The sequence below is a fragment of the Seriola lalandi genome, unplaced genomic scaffold (assembly GCF_002814215.2).
Source record: "Seriola lalandi dorsalis isolate HSWRI2012SDOR001 ecotype SW California unplaced genomic scaffold, Sedor1 jcf7180002054949, whole genome shotgun sequence".
NCBI lineage: Eukaryota > Metazoa > Chordata > Actinopteri > Carangiformes > Carangidae > Seriola > Seriola lalandi.
The window spans coordinates 295,528-317,749 of record NW_019525500.1 but is presented as its reverse complement, the minus strand read 5'-3'; the positions used below and the strand labels follow the sequence as shown (position 1 = coordinate 317,749).

The window sequence follows — 22,222 nt, the reverse complement described above, 5'->3', positions numbered from 1 at the left end:
TATATGCATAACTAATGCAGAGTTTCTAACGAACCAGAATGACTGAGAGGAGATCAACATGTGAGGCTGTTTTTACGCCTTAAACTGCATGAATCGCAAAGGTAATCAGCGGAAAATGTTCATTATCCCAAGAAGAAAAGAGAGCAGAATTAGCTCTAGCGTGCATTTGCAGTCTTCAAAGAGCAATAATCATCCCCGCTAACCACTTTCCTACAAGAAACCTGTGATGTTCACTTACTGTCTGGACTCTTGTTCATACATTTTCTGATTTTTGTGCTGATATGATAAGCTATGACTTCAGGCTGAGACACTGAGTCATCAGTGAATCAAACTGTGAAAGGAGGAATGGCCGACACCTACCTGTGGAGGTGAGAGGTGATGAGGGGGAATGGGGCGACGAGGAGGAGGAGGAGCCACGTTCTTCATCTCTGGACTTCGACCGCTGGATGAGTCAGCTGTCTCATCACCTGAACAGATGCAAAAATATGATGATATAGTCTAACAGTATGTGAGATTGCATATTAATCATCAATATTTATAGACTTTATTAAATGTAGGAAGCTGTTTTGTCACCTGCAGTAAAGGTTTTTCCACTTCATTTTATTCTTGTCTTTTTAATTGTAAGTGTGTAAAAACATTTTTGGAGAATACTCAAATGAAAATGTCGATGTAATAATCTTAAATATGGGAAATAGAGTACTTTATCAACCTAGTTTTACAAGCAATGAGCCCACATACGATGGACTTTGTGTCTGGAAAGATCAAGTAAATGAACGAAATAAAACAAGTTCAGGCCTTTGCAATCATTTTAAAAACCCTAGTCAAAGTAACTCCATAAATAAATAAGTCCATAAATTAAGAGAATCACAATTTGTGGAAGTCATTTCTGGTTCTGTTTTTAGTGTCATGATTGCACATTGCATTATTTATGGCTGTTTTGTTTTTGTTTAGACCTGAAAGATTTATGGATTTCACCCCACCCACCCACAGCTTCACATAGTGTGAATACTGTTACCTTACACACACACACACACACACACACACACACACACACACACACACACACACACACACACACAGATGCACACACTCCTGCTTTGCCAGAAATCTGATTCTGTCTCTTACAATACACATTGTCCTGCAGTACAATAGACAAAGAGCCTCTTTCAGTCGCTGAGGAATGAGGTGAGTTTGTTAACTTTCACACACTCACACAAATATTATATCTCATCATAATACAGACAGAAAGATAGCAGGAAAACACCCATGTAAAAATACACATAAACACAAGCACACACACGCACACACACACACACATACACACACATAAACAAAAAGAACTGACTAAACATATATACTGTATATGTATATGTATATATATATATATATGTATATAATATGATATAATATGAAGTGTTTTTGTTTTTGACTGCATTGATGATTCAGATGATTTACATCTCAGCAGACTGTTTACCAATTAGGCATCTGTCCTTTATTGTGTGCTTGCTTGACAAATAGCAGCATGGAGCAATATGGGACACTGGGTTCATAGCTGTGTAAATGTGTGCGCTTGTGTGTTTCTGTGTGTGTGTGTGTGTGTGTGTGTGTGTGTGTGTGTGTGTGTGTGTGTGTGTGTGTGTGTATGTGTGTGTGTGTGTGGTCCGTTTTGTGTCCATCTGTTCTGATCAGAACTGAAAACCTTCTGTCACATCTGGTGTGAACCTGCTCAGGGAACAGAACTGGATCATATTATTATTATTGCTCCTCCACCATAACAAGTGTCGAATAACACACATGCATCAGTTTTAGAACAGTATCTGTTATTTTTCCACTTCTCTTTCATCGTTATGCAAAAGCTGACCATGTTTTGCTCTTAGACTGAGCTGGTTTGAACGAGAATTATCAATGGCTGATTTGTTTTGCCCCTTTAAATCGATCAATAGGAACGTCAGACAATACCTAACACACTGAACAGCATAAACAAGCTGAAAGAATTTTTCTCACATTTGATGGTAAACTCTGTAGTTTACCAATTTTACTACCAATTTACCAATTTTAGAGGAAAAATATTATCAAAATTTGTAGACAACAAATTTTAAAGTGAGAAGCAAAAGGTTAATAACATATCACTTATTGCTTTTGTATGGATGAAAGTAGTATAAGGTCTGTTTTCTCCAGCAATTACTAGCTCTACTGGAGGGAAGAATTATACTTTTTACTCCACCACATCTATCTGACTATAGTTACTAGTTAATTTGTATATTGAAGTTTTACAAAACATTGTTTTGATAGATTTTACTATCAGTAGATAAAGTAAAGTCCAAGTGAAAATTAAAGGTTGAGTTGATGCACTGTGGAAACACACTGCTGCTGTAGTCACTAATATGCAAAGTAGGGCAGAAATTATGTTTATTTCCATTGTTGATTAACCTGTTAATTATTTTTCTAACAAGAAAATAATTGTTCATTCAATAAAATATTAAAAAATTGTTAAGAAAAAAAATGCAAATCACAACTTCCAAAGCTGGTTTGCTGAAGAGCGCTTTTGCTCAATAAATTGAATTGTGATTCCAGCACTATGTCTTATTTTAAATCAGTGTCATTGAAAGGCTGCTTTGTACGCGCATATGCATGTTTGTGTGTGTGTGTGTGTGTGTGTGTGTGTGTTGTAAGCGTGTGGCCCCACACAGTCTCCTTCTACATGCCCTTTGGTATGTTTGTCTCTTAGCAACAATGACAGAGTATGTCACATATGGCAGATTGGCTAGAAATATGTGCACATGCACACACACATGCACACGCACACACACACACACACACACACACACACACACACACAGCAGTGAACTACACTGACCAACCAAGTGTGGATCACTATTTCTAGTTATATCTTCTTTTATAACATAAGTGCAAAGGCATCTTGGTGTTGGACATCAAAGTCCACCAAAGACCGAACCCGCACCCTTCAGAGCAGCCGTCAAACACCCTGAGTCATCTGGTCAGACACTTCAGAGCTGTGTGTCTTAAGAGCACTTTAGTCTTTGGGAGTGGGACAAATTCAATATTCCACCACCATTGCCCGACTGACAGACTGACCATATATAGAACTGTTGCCCATGACCAAAAGTGGGCCTTTAGGCTCACAGGTCCACTGGATGATGGCAAGGACCACTGTTGGATAAGTATGCAAGACACACACACACATACACACACAGCCAGAGATGAGTGATGAACAATGTCACTGGCGATACTCATGGGGTAGTTTAACCTTTACTGCTATGAGTGATGATTGTGTGGTTTTGTGTGTGTGTGTGTGTGTGTGTGTGTGTGTGTGTGTGTGTGTGTGATATGGAAGACTGACATTTGAAGGATCCTGTCAGTAAACTGCAGCAGTACATTGCAGTGTCCAGGTCAGTGCTCAGGTAAATCAGCTAAAAGTTTTCACCTTCTCATTGATGTAAAACATAAACAGTTGCATTCATGCACAGTTTGCATCCTCAGAGGAGCTGACCTGACAGTTTACAAGGAGGGACATGAATGGTCACCATGTACTGTGATAGCTGAAGACGAGAGCTGATGAAAACATCAGGACAGTGATTCATCATCCCATCCCAAATAAATCTGTTCTCTTTACCACTGGCTTGTAATTTAGATACTTTTCCAAAATAATAAGATAAAAATGGAATTGAATTCATGCGGCGCGTTCACCCGGGGGTGATAGGACAGTGAAGGCCCCAAGCATTTGGAGCAGGGCCATAAATCAGAGCTGTGGTGACCCACAGGAAACAGACTGTCTGCTAAGCACCTAGTGCATCGCTCCCTCTCTCTTACACACACACACACACACACACACACACACACACACACACACACACTTGTAACTTGACCATTATTGTTCACTGTATACAGGAGCAATGTGTACATGCTGACAAAATCCTTATCATTGCAAAAAAAACTCCAAAGTAATACTTTCTTTTTGTTTGTTTGTTGTTTTACTTAATTTGGTAAAACATCAGACTTTTAGTAACTAAAGTTAAAGTTTAGTAACTAAAACTTTCATAAATAAATTTTCATCTCTGTGACATACAAATAACACTACATATCAAAAAGCCTCAAGCTCTTGTTGGTAAGAGGCAGCATGTCTATGGTAGCCACACTAAAAATGAAAAAGAAAAAAAGAGTATGATTATTGAGAAAGTGCTAACCTGATTACTTGTGTGCTTGAGACATCTGGGATAGAAATGGTCTCTTAACTAACCATTGATGTTTTTGTATTGCAGAGACAAAACAAAATCCCCTTTTGCTTCTGTGATTCTTTAATCCTTCGTAATGTTCAGGCTTTAGCATTCCTGTCTGATCTGCAACAAGCAAAGCATCCATTCTAGACATGTCGATACCCCAACCTCAGCATAACTGTATATAATTCTCTTTCATACATTCTTCCAGTCTGTCGTCTGAAACAAAATCCTACTGACAACACAGCATCTTTCTAATAACAGGAGACAATACTGTATATGTGCTCACAGAAACATGTTAGTTATGCTTTGATCAGACAGAGCTGTAAGTAAAGCTGAACTAAATGAAAGCATTTGAATGTCTTAAACAAGGAAGAGGAGCGTTTGCACTCTCTGTCTTGTGGTTACCTCAGCTAGTTCAAATATTTGTGTGTTTATGTTCACTATACAGTATGTAGCTTTGTGTTTCCATGAGAATGGAGTGATGAAAGGGTGTCGAGGATGCATGATCTGATGAGTGAGAGTTAAAAGGTGAACTGACAGCAAAGGTGAATACAGTGTGTGTGTGCATGCGTGCATGTGTGAAATAGAGTGTGGAAGATGGAGTGTGTTAATGATCGTGTCTGATATCAGATGCCTGTGGTGTATTGTACAGAACTGTTACTTTAGGCCCCAATTATGCCCAATCTTGTTGCTCCTCTATTTGTATATACAACAGACACTCAGTCATTCACTCACTCACTCACACACACACACACACACACACACACAAATGATGCAAGGTGACCTTGAAAAGCGTCTGGATAACTGGTGTGTGTGTGTGTGTAAATGTATCCCTAGCATTTCCAGCTGAATCAGTAATGAGCATTTCATTACTTCAGCCTCAGTTCCCGAGGGAGGGAACACACACACACACACACACACACACACACACACACACACACACACACACACACACACACACAGAGCATGGGATGAGCAGGGCTAGAGGTAGCTATAGATCATACAGTCAGCAATTACTTATCAGAATCAAATTATAAAATGGTAGCAAAATAAAAAAATCAAAGAAGGAAAGAACAGTGGGCCATGTACTGGAAACCTCATAGTAAACTAGAAGCATACACCAGACTTCAGAGAAGTAAGAGAAGAAAATGATCCGGATCTGCTCCAAACTGTAATATGTTGCCCCGTCCCTTCACCAAGGTCAAGCGCAAATCAGTTCAGTACTTTTTACGTAATCCTGCTGACAAGTAACACACACGAGTGAAAACATTACCCGCTAAGGTAAGAAAAAGTGCTAATATAGCTCAACTCAAATGACAATTATATTTTCTGAACACACTATGCAAAACTTTGTAATGAAATCAATGTGATTCGGATATCTCGGTTCAGTTTGACAACACAACGTATTGTATCTCCTACTATTCCTCACTGCTGTCATCTTGTTATTTATGGACTTTATGAAACAGCGGTATATAATTGGCCCGCTAGTCAACTTACTCAGTGAGACAAGATAATTCACAACAAAATCATCCATGTGTCACTGGTGGGTAATTTGCCATGGTGTTTCCAAGCATTTTAGTAAACATATACTGTACTTTACTGAGTGATAGTGAGGTTTCTTTTGTCATAAGGGAAAAATTAGAACTTGAAATGTAGCTGAGAAGCTACTGAACACAGTAAATGACTCCCCAGAGATAAATTTTAGCGCAGCCCGATCAATGTTAATTTTTAAATAGTCCAGTAATAATTCAGATATAATCAAACCAGGAAAGTGTAAATAGTGAGAACTGAGTGATAGATGTTTAATGCGGCCGTAAGAAAAAGCAGTTTTTAAATTGACAGAGTTAACCAACCTTAGTCAACCAGTTGTCTAAGGAAGCACTGTATCTCTATTACACTGATTGTTAAAAAAAATGTGTATTTCTCGACTACCACTTCATCACAGCACAGCAGTGAACACAGCCCCAGCACATAGAGGGAATTTTGTTTAAACAATAGTGAAAGTCTGCAGCTGTGATAGCAGCCTTGTGAGGCGCACTTAGGCACAGCGGTGCTTTCAACTAAATGCTATAAGGTCAGCATGCTAATATGTGCTTATAGTAACAATGTTAAACTGCTAATTATCAAGCAGGTATAATGTTTATCATGTTTAACAGGTTGTCATGCTAACATTTGATAATGAGAGATAAAACACCAAGTACAGCTGAGGGTGATGCGAATGTCGGTTTTGTTTTTACTCCAATTTAATTATAAACTTGATTGTGGACAGCTGCCTGGTCAGATTATCTAGTCAGTTTGTATCGCCATCTTCACCACTTACCCAAAATTAACTGTGGTAACAGCTTAAAAACTAATATCTAGGTTAATGACTAGAGCTTGTTTTCAAATGACTATAATAACAGTTAACAGTCTGACTTGCAGTGAAGCATCTTCCCAAGGTCACTCTCACTGAGGTTAAGAGTAGCCTCCAGTGGAATCATAAAACCTTTGGAGGAAACACATGGAGGAAAAAAAGAGCTGAAGACTGCAGGCTGAATGCAGCGAGGGACTGACTGTGATCGGAGGCGGATGAAAGGATGATGAGTGATTGGTTGAAGGTTGTACATCAACACAAGCCAATAGGGGTTGGGGTCTGTTATGTGTGTGGCATGTGAATGCTCATTTGAATACATGAGGAATGAAGCTGGAGGTGCAGCTACGGGACGCAAGACAAAGCAAGGGCGGCGGATTTCGTTAATAAGGTCAAGTATGAGAGTAAGAGCGTCAGTGCCAGGGAGCGCGCTAATAAACAGATGATGTCTAATCAGGTTTGCATGAACAAACTCACTCAGCTGTAGAGACAAGCGGGGTGTAAGAAAGAAAGACAGCCAAGTAGAAAAACAGGCAAACAAACATGAATGATAGACAGGAAGGCAGGAAGGTAGTGAACAGGACATGACAGCCAATACAGGAGATGCCTGATAGAGGTTGTGAGTATGTTGATAGCTCGAGTACACAGAGTCAACCATGCACATATTTATTCAGTAGATAATGTATGTGGTAGGCAGCATTTCATGTAAAGTTCATTTCTATTATCTCTCTCTGGGTGTGTTGAACAAAACTGAAAGCCTTTAGTTGCTTTGAACAGGAGACACAGAGAGAGCAAAGTGAATGTGTAAGTCTTTAATGAGCTGCATCTCCTACCCTAAGGATCTATCATTTTAACTCTACTCCTTATTAACCATTGCCATGTGCTGAACACACACGCACACCCACGTACACCCATAAAACACACACACACACACACACACACACACACACACACACACACACACACACACACACACACACACACCATTTATGGCTTCTCTTTAACGTTGCACCCACTGTTACCTCCCAACGCCCTCTCCTGTATCTGCTCCTCCCTATCTCTTTCCACACCCCTCTTGATTTTATCTGTTTGTGTGTGTGTGTGTGTGTGTGTGTGTGTACGTGGGTGTATGTCGTGGATGTGTGTATCAGTTCTAGTCAATATACCCCAAGCTGTGAGATTGGGACAACATAAACAAAACCAAAGACAACTGAGTTCTCGAAAATAAAGGCGCAGGTCTAAGAGAAAAACTCACAAGACATCACAGAAATCACTGTGACCATACAAATTGAATTGATATGCTATTAATATGCTTTGCCAAATTCCTTCTGGTGGAAACAAAACTGCTGTCAGCTCCAAAACCCATTTGTTACTGTCGATGTAAATCTTTAAAAACAGGTCAAGCTAATATACTGTTTTTATGTTGTTGTTTTTAAAGAAGGATGTATAAATTGTTAAAGCAGCTACAAGCAGTAAGTAGTGTAATAGATGGGAACTATTTTCAGATGCAGTATGATGCTAAGTATGTACGACAGCAGGGCAGTAGATGTGGGGTGAAATCAAAATAAAATAGAGTGCCCATGTGCATCTCAGTAAAGGCACATGCCACAACAATGTGGCTCGTTGAAGTCTTTGTAATAGCTTTCGGAAAACAATGGAAGTCTATTGCACATGGGGTAAAATATATCAGGCTTTGGCTACAGAGACATATTGTTGGTAGGGTAAATTCATTTTTGATGGGATTTCATGTCCATGAGAAAAATGTAGAACATACCCAACCTTCAGTTTGAAGTGAGGGGAAAAACTGTGGTTTTGGTTAAATAAGGAAAAAGTCAACCTACGTCCTCTCGTGCTTCACATCAGCACTGACCTTTTCTGTGTTTAAGTAAGACCACGACCACTGTGCTTTAGCTGCCAGGAGCAGATATTGTAGGGAAAGCAAATAAAATGGGTAGATGGCAAATATTTTGCTGATATATTCAGTATGGACATTTTGTGTGACAGATCTGTTCGGTACACAGTGAGCATTTCCTCATTACGTGAGTAAACAACAAGAAAATCAGGGTTTTATTACACTTCCTACAAAGTGTATTTGCTAATAGTTAGGAGGGTATAGATATAAATCTCGGGACACAAGGTTGCTCACACTGTAGGTCTATTGACTAAATGTGAAAAAGCATGATGGGTAGAAAATGTCCAGAGTAAAGCTGCTGTATCAGTAGCATACTGATCACATTCATAGCATGTTTTACACCCTAATGTTTTCCACTGCAAGCATGTACAAAGAAAGCAGTTTCATTTTATAGCACTGATCAGTCCAATCCAAAGGCTTGCTCTGGGAACTTTTATAGCCACCAGTGCAGATTAGAAGGCTCACCAGACTTTTTATTGTTCTTTCTGGCTCCCTTTAGTGAGCAGTGGATGCTTACGAATGCAGATCAAACTGTCCTCGGGCGGAGGGGCAACATGTTCAAGCACTGGAAACACTGGCCTTTCCCTTTAAGATGAAATATCTTCTAAAGGCTTTGTGAATTGGGCCCCAGGGAAGGGGGGGGGGGGCAGTGGAGCAAGGCAAAGATGATGGAGGGAAGATACATGGAAGCAGGACAATAAATAAAAAAAATGCTTCGGCAGTGTATAATATCCTGTTGTACTTTGAGTATTTGGTGTAGGTTTACGATAACAACCAAATACAGCGTTTTCACTGCAGATTAAAATATACTTAACCTCATTTCAATCTATTCATGCACGTATGTAACATAGAGGAGGCAATGGGACTACAGAAAGCACAATGTAAAACTACATTATGTTACTTGGCCAAGATATATGGCACAAAATCTACCCCACCTCCAATCTCCCTCTTTATCTCCAACTCTCCCTCCCTCTCTCTCCCTCTTTCCTACCCTGTCTCTTTTTCTGTTTCTTCATTGTCATCAAATAGGGACCCATGGGAGGGGAGACCACCTGGTAACCATGGTTACAGGGATTGAGTGCCCCTTGCGAGTACACACTCACACATTCTCTTACATACACATCAGAGCAAATAGATCTTGTACTTGGTAAGGATATAAAGAGTTCCTGAATGTACAAACAAGTATGTGGTGTAAGACAAACCAGTCTATTGTCCTATGAGCCATTAGTGTTTTAAAGGAAAAGGTCTGGTGCTTTCCAGACTGGCATTAGTGGTTGTAATGTGACTCATGGATACCTGGAGGTTATAGCATCCCCACCTCTGCATCCACCACCACATCACAGTTTATAACAGAGCAATTATGGTGACACAGTGATTCATTTGTTACAGAGAAGAGAAGAGAAGAGAGGAGAAGAGAAGAGAAGCTGTGATTACATTTACATTATTGACGTTATAGGACCTGGATACGTCTGGGGAGACAGAGAGATCGGAGAAAGGGCAGTTGCAGAAGGGATTGTGCTGGTTTGAGGAGAGAAAATCAATCAGTTTAATCTGGGTGATTTCCAGAGAAAAGGAGGGAGAGAAATGACTAAATGAAGAAAGAGTGAAAAAGAGAGGAAAAAATAACTTTGTAATAAACTGTGTTTTTAATGTTGCTGTGACAGGCATCTGTGTGATTGTTATTTCATTGTGTTAAAAAAAAAGATAATAATAATATGCTTCTCATAAAGTGTTGTGACTAAAATAGTCCACTTTTATTTTTTCAAGTAGCTAACCTTCAGTATAACACTGATTTCAAAACAACAAGTGACTACAGTGTAAGATAAGCTTTTATGGTTGGATTTCACGGTCTCCTTACAAAAAAAAAAAAAACTTTATAAAAATGGCACAAATAATGCTAACTTAAGCTCCCTGCTCTTAACTGCTCATATGTTAGGATGCTTGGCTTTCCTCTTTGTTTTTGATCTGTGAACAATGTTTGCCAAGTGATTCTCCCTCTCTGGGCTGAGATTTCCTTGATGTGGAAAATGGATTTAAATCAAATAATAATAGCCTGTGTACTGTCTCGGCATGACTAAATTAACTTCTTACTGTTAACTGGCCCACATAAATAAAACACAGGCTCGGCATTGAAGCATTAAAGGTTTGACTTCAGCGCCTGGCATCGCATCGCCTCCTCTCATCCTACACTTCTCTTGTCTCTCTCCAGTATTCAATAAAGCCCAAATGTCATGAGAATTAATTACAAGACAGGAAGAATATTCTCTTCATTTTATTCATCCCTGTTCATATCTGCAGCCCAGAGACAGAAAGAGAGAGAAAGAACTTAAGCTCAATCATGTGTGTGTTAAAGAATACAGTGGGTCGATATTAAGAAAGACATTACAAGTCAAGAAGGAGCACACTACTGGATCCGCTTCAGTCAGTCAGACGGAGGACTAGGCCATCCATAAAACATACTGGATTACACAGAAAGACATCGCGGACACAGATGCACCGCCTGCAATCACACAAACATACTTATATCTTACACATAAAGCACACGGCCGACATGCACACACAAACAAAAAGCCATAAACATTAATTTCGAGCGTGCACATCCACACACCCACAAACACTTTCTTTCTCACGCAAACAGTTTTGCTTCTTTGCTTTTTCTTTCCTGTGAAATAATAAGCTCCACATTTCAGCAAAGTGGTTTGTAGGCAGAATTTTAAAGAGACAGAGTCCCAGAGCGTGGATGGGCAGATTTGTGGAAGTTTTATCAAGAAACCAGACTGTATTTATTCAATATTTGGTGTCTTATTTATACATTAAGTCAAAACAACTGATTTAATGCACAGTACAGGCATAAAAAGTAGAAATAATTCAAAAAACAAATGACTTGCTGTACTCTATCTCTGTGATTTGTGTAGTCTGGCTGATGCTGCATCACTCTTTCAGCTTCAGTGCATGTGAGGCTTGTTTATATGCATAGAGATGCCGACGAGCAGGGAGACATGCAGAAAAAACCCTTTTGTCACTCTTTATTGTGATTCTTTCTGGAGGAATTCATTGTGGCTTGAGAGGCACGATCCCAAAGCGCCGCCACCAGCTTGCTAAATCATAACCGGCAATTTTCTCTGTAAATAGCCAATGTACCAGTTTCAGGCCCAGCGGGAGGCAAGAGTTTCCACAGATCTGACACTTCAAGGTTAGTGGAAAGGGTATGACAAATACACCAACAAATACCTTACTTTTATAAGTATAAGAAAAAACAAACATTTAAACATAAATATGCCATGGAGAGGTGTTGTAAATGCCATGTCTTGCAAAATGAACACAGCCCTCCATACTATGGCATCATTGTTTGCATATTTTAAAAGTAATCCTGATGTGCACATGAAAGTTTGTTTTCTAAATCTAAAAAATTAAGTATGCGCATAAACCAAATGTTAATTTTTATCACCTGTCATTTGCATTGCAATTTTGTGATTTATAATTCTCTAAATGAGAAACATAGTATCCTCCTAACAAGACACTGGAATTTAAGAATAGCACAGTAAATCACATAGCTCTGTGTGATAAAGATACGCATAACTCCAGGCGTTCCATATATATATATATATATATATATATATATATATATATATATATATATCACCTTCACAAGAATTGGACAGACTCAAAAACGTAATGCCTCTGGCCGTCCTGAATCTGAACTGAAACCCAAAACTTAGTCTGGATACGTTGGGTTCAGGACAGGGAGCAAACATTTACACATCACATGCTGACTGAGTTGGAGTGATGGACGGATTACTTCACATAGTGATGATCTACTTTAGCTGTAAATGAGAAATGAGGATAAGTCAAGTTAATGGCTACATAAATGTTCTAAAACTATTATTTAGCTTTTTTCTCAAATCATGTTGTTCCCTTTTGGCTCACAGGCAAATGCCTGATGGCCCAGTACTGGTCCAGAGAAACCACTGACCAACGGTACAGTATCATAAAGGACTAACAAGCTACAGTATAGTTGTGCTTTACAGTACGTGACTGTAGGGATACACACTCATGACTCCAGCAATGACTAGGACAGTGCATCATTAATCCCTGACAATGACGTTTGACCCTGTTACATCCTGCCCTTGAGGGCAGAGATCCCCTCACTCGATGACATCACCAGCGTGTTGCGATCACGAGGGTGATGTTCATGGGTAACAGGGTGCTGATGCGGAAGAATGGGCCTTCATTTAGTAAATTATGACAATCAATCCTGTGAGGCAAGAACACTTTACTTTAGCACATTTTCCATCTTTCAGAAACTACAAACCAACAAACACGTTGGTGATGTTGGTGGGTATGACATTTATGACGTTATTGATTTGACTTGTAAATAATTAGCTCGGGTCATCACCAGTACGACCATAGAAACTCCAGTCACAATCCACTCGGGTGTCATGGAAAGTTCTGTCACCACGAAGGTGGCCGAGGTCTTCTCGCATGTTGACCAGTTAATCAACATATGTGTTTTTCCAGCTAAAGATAGACACGGACGGTAAAGCTTTCCATAGCGTGTGGAGGAGGGAGGAGGTGCAGCATGTGAGCAGCCTTTGAGGACTGTTTGTCCTTCAGGCCTGTGGTTGGAGACGCTGATATGCAACAAAGTACTGGATCTATTTGGTTTTAACTTGTGGAAACACGTCAGCTTGAATGAAGGTCACTGGAGTGACATGCAGCTTATTGTTAAAGCCATTTTGCTGATCTACATTTCCTCTTCCCGAAACCCACAGAATTTTACCTTAACAATACATTTAACAATGCAAGGACTACACAATGCTCCAAAACAGACACCTCCGATTGGAAAGGCAGTATAATCTAAAGAGTTAAAGAGTTTGTTTTGTTTTTTTTGCTGAATCCTCTCTTTACCCAATAGTAAAGGAAATCAACCACAAACATGTTTTCAACCTGTGGGAAACACTGGACCCCAAAATGTGTTTCAGGTCAAGAACGGAATATTTTACATTTGGTCAATAACCTCAACATAGAGCGATGTTTTCTCATCAACAATTTAAATCATAGCAAATTTTAACTACATTCACTCTGCGGGACAGCCTCAAGGCTCCTAGGGGTCCCCAGATCTCCCTGTGATACACATGTTTTATGTATAAGCAGAGGCACAATGAATAAGTCAAGAGATAAATGAATAATTGCAGTTTATTTTTCCGTTTCTCTTTTTGGGTGACCTGGTTGTTGGGGCATCCTTTATCTTGGCCGAGGAGGAAAATAAACTGCTGAGACCAGCAGAAAGAGAGATGGAAAAAGTGAGAGAGGGAGAGAGAGAGGGAGGACAGTTGAATCCATCTCTCATACTATCCCTCCCTGTGGGCATTTCCCTGCTGGCACAAGATATGTGGAGGCGCGCGTGCAAACACACACACACACACACACACAGACACACACACACACACACACACACACACACACACACACAGACACACACACACACACACACACACACTGTCTATTTGCAAAAGACATGCTTGCAAGTGTGCATCACCTCATGTGTGTATATGTGAGGGTGTATGTTTGCTAATGTTTGTGCTTGTTTGTGTGTGTGTGTGCATGTGTGACTCACCGTTCTCCTCGCCAGATGCTTCACAGCCATCTTCATCATCACAGTCATTTCCACTGCCTCTGTCCGTCTGTGCGCTCCCTCCCTCCTCTTCCTCCACCCTTCCCCTGGCTTTGCTCGCCCAGCCGAGCTCCACTAACAGCTCCTAAATAAAACACACACATACAAATGTATATACATATTACACATACCTACACTTCTAAAAAAAACAAAACCAAACAGAAATGTTTACATTTTGTTTAACAGTGAGGAATTTATCTGAGAGCAAGTGAGTGCCAGAGGAGGACATATCAAAAACATTACGAACAGCTGATTGTAAGAAGGACAAAGGTCAGAGATTGACAGTGTGCTGTGACTTTAAACTAAAACTTTAAAAGAACTAGTGACATTTTTGTAACTACACTTATTTGCTTTCTTGCCAAGAGTTAGATGAGACGATTGACACCACTCTCACTTCTGTACCTTAAATATGAAGCTACAACCAGCAGGTGATTAGTTTAGCTTAGCATAAAGACTGGAAACAGGGTGAAACAGCTACCATGGTTCTGTCCAAAGGTGAAAAAAAACACCCACCTAGGGGGGGGAGTCGAAGATGGTTTTACTGGGAGTTATGTTCAGGGCTATTTCTTGACCCAGAGCAGTGACTTCCAAGAGACACAACGGCAGGGAGCAATGTCATCACATGCATTTAGAGCACACACACACACACACAGACACAGGGGAGAAAGAGTGAACTGCTAGCGGCCGTGCAAATTGGTAAAATCGATCCGTCCTGTCTCTTCCCCGGGTTGGCGCTTCTGTAAGTGTCGAAGCCTCCATGTGAGACACTTTGATCAGTGTTTGTATGTTTTTGAAACTTATTTTGGGGCTGCAGATCACTCTGCCCAAGTGCAGTGTATCCACGTTGTTCCAGCACCGTGCCGAGCAGTTGGCAGGTTTTATGTACAGTGTTTGTGCTCTAAAGACGTCAACAGCAGAGAAAAGGGGCTAGAATTAGCGGGTTCACCTGGGTGTTTTGTTTACATTGCTGCCGACTGGAGCCAGAGCTGATAAATACCCACTACTACTGCAGAGTTACTTGCCCCTGGAGTGAATGCCTAATCCTAGCAAGATTTCTGACCTGAAAAGGGGCTTATGAGAGCAGTATACAGATCTTCTCATCTAACTCTCAGCAAGAAAGCAAATAAGTTTATTTCCTAAAATGTCAATCTATTCCTTTACTGATCATGACAATACTAGAGCAATCATAACAGAGAAATGCTAAAACACATAAGGGATGTTTTTCAGTAATATTTTTTCCCTCTTCAGGCACCAAGTGGCCACGGATAACATGGCTGCACCAACACAGAAACATACACACATACACACACAGGTCACAGGGCAGACTCAAGGGTAATTGAGGTCATGCAGCCTCTGCGTGAACCCATACGCTTTACTGCTCAGTTAAGTCACAGCTTGGATGCTTTGGCATGTTACATAATTGTCATGTCGGATGAAAACCTGATATCTCATAGAGCTAAACTATTCAGGGATTGAAAAAAACGTTTAAGTCAAATATTGGGTATTAACTGGGTTTGTTAAATTGAAAAGAAAAAGGACAAGATAAACTTTTTGTCCAAGTTTGAAAAAAAAAAAACACCAAAATTGTGGACTTATTAGGTTTTCACATATACACAACGACAGCAACATATAATTGGTTCACAGCATGATGAATGTGTATTGTAGAGAGTTAAGTTGGGTAATATATAAATTCCATCTGAGAGAGATAAGGCAAACAGCCACCAGTTTTATAAAGGAAAAAGATGTATTGTACTGACATTTTATGTAATTTTATTTTGCCCTAAGATAACACTTCTATATATACACAGAGAGGGAGATGCCACAAAGATTGTAATTGATTGTATTAATGATTTATGTTGCCTTAGAAACAGAAATCTGTCCAGCAAATTAAATCTTACAAAGGCCAAACTGAGAGTCAACTGTCTGGGATTTTATATTTACAACCATTTTTTTTTAAAAGAATAGTATATAAAGTATATGTGTTAAACAAACAGAGTCATTTACAGATAATTCAGCTGAAGATTATTTGCTAATGTATGCACATGTTATCCAAACCTAAACAACTGTTGTTCTGTTACTTCACTGTTGAGAAATTTAAGAAAACAAACAGAACATGAACGTACATTTCACTGACTGCTGTTTTATCAGTCTTAAAATACCAACCGGGGATACACTCCACTTATTTTTTTATGGAGTAATTCCCGGCTAGATGGATGCTGGGGTGATGCATAAGGAGGGACATCTGGCCTCCACCATACAGTAGGTGTGGGGCAGCCATGGAAACAAGGGAAACCAAGGTTATTATGTGACAGCATGTCCGAGGGGACACGGAGAGAGACTAGACTCTGTGTGGTGATTCACCATCATGTCATCGTACTGAGGACTAAGGGAGGACAAAAATACATTACAGCAATGTTTCCACCAAGCCTGTGTTTTCTTAGCCATGTGGAGAGGCTAGAATTTAAACAGAACTTGGACCATGTGGTATATTGAAACTCTCCAGTGAAACCAATAGGCCTACATGAATAGGCCTAAATGAAATTATTCAAGGGTGGCCGCTCCAGACTGGCCTGTCCTAACTAATTTAATGGCAGGAGAAAAACTTCCAGTTTATAGCTAAGGTGGGAACCTAAGGTCTTATCTTAATTTTTTGATTGCATATTACAGCAATACGAAAACCTGTGCAGCTGAGAACTTAAACACCTCTTCTTGAAACTCTATACAAGACAGGCAGGACAATCGATTCAAAATATTGAGCGAGGGAATGGCAATTATACCAATGACACATAACATAACATTGTTTTATAGTGAGCTAAACTCATCAGACAGAGAGTGGTATCGTCACATCTACAGTAACTCTCCACAAGAAAGCAAGTATTTCCAAAAATGCCAAACTGCTCTTTTAGCACTGCCAAAATTAATTACAGGTTTGTAATGAAACACAAACTGTGGTCTTCATGATGAAATTCAGACGTGCCAAACCCCCGACTTCCTGTAATGGCACACAGTCTTGTCACTGGATGTAAATTATGTGCTGCATAGTCAGTCCATACAAACTTCATTCCTGTGGATGCAGAGCGAGACTAAGAGAGAGTTTTGCACAGGCTTTTAACGAAGCCATCCTCGTGGATAAGAACTGCTGAGACCATGACCCTTTCTATACAGGGGCAACCCTCACAGGGTTGATGAGGCTCTTCCTGATTGGCTCAGCATGTACATACAAATTTTAATTGCGAGGATAAGCGAGTCGTTACACTAATAGAATCCCATTAGAGGGCAAAGCCTGTGTGAAACACAACCCACTGCTGCACAGGTCTAATTAACATGTAATACAAATTGGGACAGTGAAATATAAGAAGAGACAGAGGGAAAGACAGAGAGAAAAACAGACCTCCGAAACTAAATAATTAAAATTCCAAGGATGCTCCTTTGTCCTGTTACATATCTTCTTCCTCCTCTCATCCTGCAGTGCGAGTGTGTAAATGGCAGACATGACAGCCATGAATAATAATTAATAAATGGCGAGCATTAATGTCTATACTGCAGATGAACAGCTTCGCCCACAGAGAAAGCACTGGTTCAGCTAGCATGAAAGCAGCACAGCCCAGGCTTCGGATTTCCAAAGGAGAATTGAAACTTGTTCAAAAGGACCCAGGGTTTGTTTGGGTGCAGACTTGCATTCTCTGAATTTGTTAAATAGATGGAAAGCACAACCCTTTGGAACTGAAAATAGTTTGCAATGCAGATGAGTTGTGTTGTATCTGACTTTCCTATCTGGTTCATGTTGTGGCCTGTTAGCTTTATCATCATCAGTCCAGTGGGTGTGTATTACAAGTCCGAAGACATTGATCTAACCTTCCCTATCCTCATAGAGTTTGAACGTGTGTTGGTGTGCATGCGACCGTGTTAGAAGATTGAATATTTTTTTCAAATCCTAGGCTAACAAGATACGTACAGGTTACGCTGATTAAATGGGCCTGAGAAAGCAGATCTCATGCAGCACATAAATGATTACATGGTGCATGTGGGATGTGTGTTTGTGTATATCGCAGTGGGGGATGCTGACTTGGCATTTCCTCCATGTAAATATAACATGATTAATGGGCTCACCACCAAAATTAGACGAAGCACAGAAAGAGCTTCAACAGCAAAAAGAGAAAAAATCTTAACATGCTCCGTCCAACGATTTCCCATGAATATTGCATTACCATCAACGTCACTTGCGTTAACAAAATTGATCAGGTTTTCTTGACAGACACTTAGTGCATCAACGCGGACAGGACGTGTTGCCACATCAGAATATTTCATTTGTGTCCCTTATTCAAGTTTAACTGATTTCTACTGTGAAACTTGATCTCTGTCTTTAACAGTTGAATGGGTTTGGCTAAAAGAAATGTTACTTTAAAAATATATGTCTGGTGAGATTCTGTCCTATTTATTATAAGAAATCCCATGAAAAGATCAGAACAAACAATGAATTGATCTTACTGTCTGTGTTTCCAAAGCCTAATATTTCTCTGTGCCACAGTTCTCTGTTGTTGTCCAAACACTTCTAAAAACAAATAAATGAGCCACACCATTGAGCTAGGTGACACATTGCTTCATTATGCTGAACATGAGCTCTGTAGTTTATTTTGAATCGATTCCACACACAGTGTCCTGCTGCCATAAATTCTTGCTAGCACACCAAATCTACTGCTGAAAACAGTTCACAGCAAATGCACTGTTTACTCCTGTTTGAGTAACGTTTTCCATAAATTGACAGTGACCAGCTGTTTCAGGAAATGATACAGCCTTTTTTAAAAGTGAAAGTGTTGTATATATTCATGACCTACAAGTGCCACAGACAGGCTGGATAAGTTGTAAAATATTGAGAAATGGACAGATGCATTGTTGGCTTTGGCCTTTCCATGGAATTTGTGAATCACAACAAAAATAAAGAAAATTATCAGCTAGGGCTGCACGATATGCAAAACAAATCATATTGTGATTATTTTGGCAGATATTGCGTCTGCTTTTTCATTTGGAATGGTCGTTTTGCATTTTCACTGAAATAAAATTGCAGCTCCTGCAATTTGGATATTGCACTTGGCCGTATTGCCATTTCGATTATATTTTGATTAATTGTGCAGCCCCATTATCAGCCTTTTCCTTTAATGGCCAACATACCAACATGTTTCTCTGTTGGATTTTTGTTTGTATGTATTACCTTCCTGTTTGTCTGTCTAGCAACCTGCCTGACTCTCTCTGAAGTGTCCTGAACACAAGCCACATGGTCTTTAGCACAAACAATGAATCATCATTATGAATCACCCATGCAAATTTTACCACCATATTAGCAAGCTGTCCCGAGCTTTGAAAGTGCTGCATAAATCGAGTTTAATTGGTGAATTAATTAATTTATCACTGCCTGTTATTATCTACATCTGTTTAGAGTGGTGACATTTAAGTTTATTGGATTAAGCAGCACTTCACATAAGAGGTGATAACGGATGATTGAGAGCCAGATGAAGATGTGGACACAGACACACACACACACACACACACACACACACACACACACACACACACACACACACACAGAAACCCAGACACCTGCAGTTAGCTTTAGCATCTGTGTATCATGCCTACATCACACTTTAGAGAAGCACCAATGGGACAAAGTGTTAATGAAGGTGAAATTCTGGACAGATTGAGGCACTAGAGGAAAGGTCACGAGGTCACCAAAATAATAAAAAAAATCATCAACTGAGGACCATGAATGTCTGTATCTAATTTAAACATTAAAACAATCAAGATGACTTGCGCTGGATCAAAGTGTTGATGAACAATGGGATGACCAATCAGTATTGTTATCTGCAGGCCCTGCCTTGAGCATAGCAAAAAACTAAATATTACATCTGTGAATGTAAACGAGGGAATGGATTATCTCACTGTTTGACTGGTTGATGCATGAAATCATAAGGTTTTGTGGGAAAAAAAACAGTGAGAAAGGCGTTAAATAGTGTGCAAACATTTAAGTGTCTTTACCTGTGTTATCTGCTCCAGTTTCTGTTTCGCCCCCTTCAGGACAGGGTCTGTATTACGGACGGTCATCTCTGGGTTCTCCCTCTGGGCTTTTAAAGTGCTGCCAACCACACGACCTGCATAACTACAGAAAGGGAGAACAAAAGAGAGACTTAGTACTTTCTGCCCCAGTTTTGTGTGTGTGTGTGTGTGTGTGTGTGTGTGTGTGTGTGTGTGTGTGTGTGTGTGTGTGTGTGTGTGTTGCCCCAGTTTTCTCTCAGTCACCATGCTAGTGTGTTCATACTGTCTTCAGACTGGGTTTCATGATTTTATGACTGTGTTTGTGTGTGTGTGTGTTTGGGTCCACTATTGGATAGGTTTGCAAGTACACACACACACACACACACACACACACACACACACACACACACACACACACACACACACACACACAGAGCCACACAGTTAAATTTGTTTATTTCTGGCATGAGAGAAGAGGAGTCATTTGAGACATTTAACGATGGTGACATGAGCTCATCTTCTGGCAGACTTATCATAATCTTAATCATCTTGTTAAAGTCACATAGATTTTTATTAAGGACTGATTTACTGTTGATAGTCAAGGTTACTGGTGGTTTTCAACAAGGCTGCAAAATGAATCAATTGTTACTTGTCCTGTAATTACTTGAATATAAAGAGTTCATACGAACTTTTTAAAAACGATTAACTGGGCGGAGAAGCCTGACAGTGGAAACTTAAAGTCATCACTGAGTGTGATTCTTGATCATCTCACTTACTGATCTTTCTTTCTGTCGTGGGCTTGAAGTATCACATCATTTTGTGTGTGTGGGGGGTTGGAGTGGGTGGATCAAAAAAGAAGATGAAGTGAGAGAAAAGCAAAAGAGAAGAAACAACAGTTCATGAGTCATATTTTTCCAGAGTTTCCAAGTTCCAAACCAGCTTTGCTAACTAATACAATCAGCCACCAGCTCACTAACCACTGAGTCCACACCCTCGAAAACACAAACACACTCTGGCTCTGGCTATGGCAACAAGGGAATGGGATTGTGGGAACCGGGGAGCAGAGACATGGTGGGTTAATCTAATAATGACTTGACCAATCTGCAGAGACGGTGAGGTAGTGAAAACCCCCAGCCTCTGGAGCCATGCTTACTCTGCTGGTCTGAAATCAGATCCTATCAGAAACTTCTACATGATGCATAAAGTCGCGAATTAAGTTGAACAAATCTATGTTTTATTCTCATAGACACTGTGTTTTCATGCATACATTTTTCCCAATAAAAGGTCTTATTGATGCCAAAGTGTTCATGCTCAAGTTCACCTTCTTTCATGTGTTTTGGCTTCATTAAATTTGACATTGCGAACCATAATAACTGCTCTGAGAGAAGTGCTTATGAACCGTCTCCGGGAGATACATTTTCCAGTCCAGCTTTGAGCAAGTTCATTTTAAATATGCAGCCAATCACATACAACATCAACAGATCAAGAGCTGCATGTTTAATTTAAGAGAGGATGAGACTACAGATCCTCATGGGGAAAATCAGGTCACTAGAGAAGCAAAAAATAGTATGAAGCAGTGGTAAAAAAAGGATACAGAATATGACTATAATCCAAATACTGAATAGAAACAGAACTAAATAAAAAAAACATTATATTGCTGACGCATTCAACATATCCAGTGGCCTTAAGTGGGTAGTTTTGCTCTTATATTTCATGATGAGATGCATTATTGCGGTCATGGTTATTTCTGCTGCCAATGCAGAGAGGACCACTGGAGAAAAACTGCCTTGTAAATGCAAAACATCATGACTACAGGAAAGGAACAGATGATCAGGGTCTATGAGACTGTACAACTGTGTACATGAATCAGCTATTTTGATTAGCATTGCATATTCATTAACTGATAGTACCAATGCAATGCTAGACCAATGTACCATACGTGATCAGGCAGTATTGTGTTACATATCATATATTACTGTGTTCACATACAAACAGCCTAAGTGACCAATCGCAGTTCTCAT

The 22,222-nt window shown here is 39.8% G+C and overlaps 1 pseudogene across 1 annotated transcript in view; it reads right to left on the bottom strand.

The window, feature by feature from the left end:
• LOC111645339 (glypican-5-like) overlaps nt 1-22,222 on the bottom strand; it is a 47,957-nt pseudogene that overhangs the window by 3,113 nt on the left and 22,622 nt on the right. The window contains exons 8-10 of the transcript XR_015436318.1: nt 20,205-20,325; nt 14,118-14,259; nt 361-467 (exon numbers count right to left, since the gene is read on the bottom strand). The product of XR_015436318.1 is annotated as a glypican-5-like (transcript). The remainder of the gene's footprint in view (nt 1-360; nt 468-14,117; nt 14,260-20,204; nt 20,326-22,222) is intronic.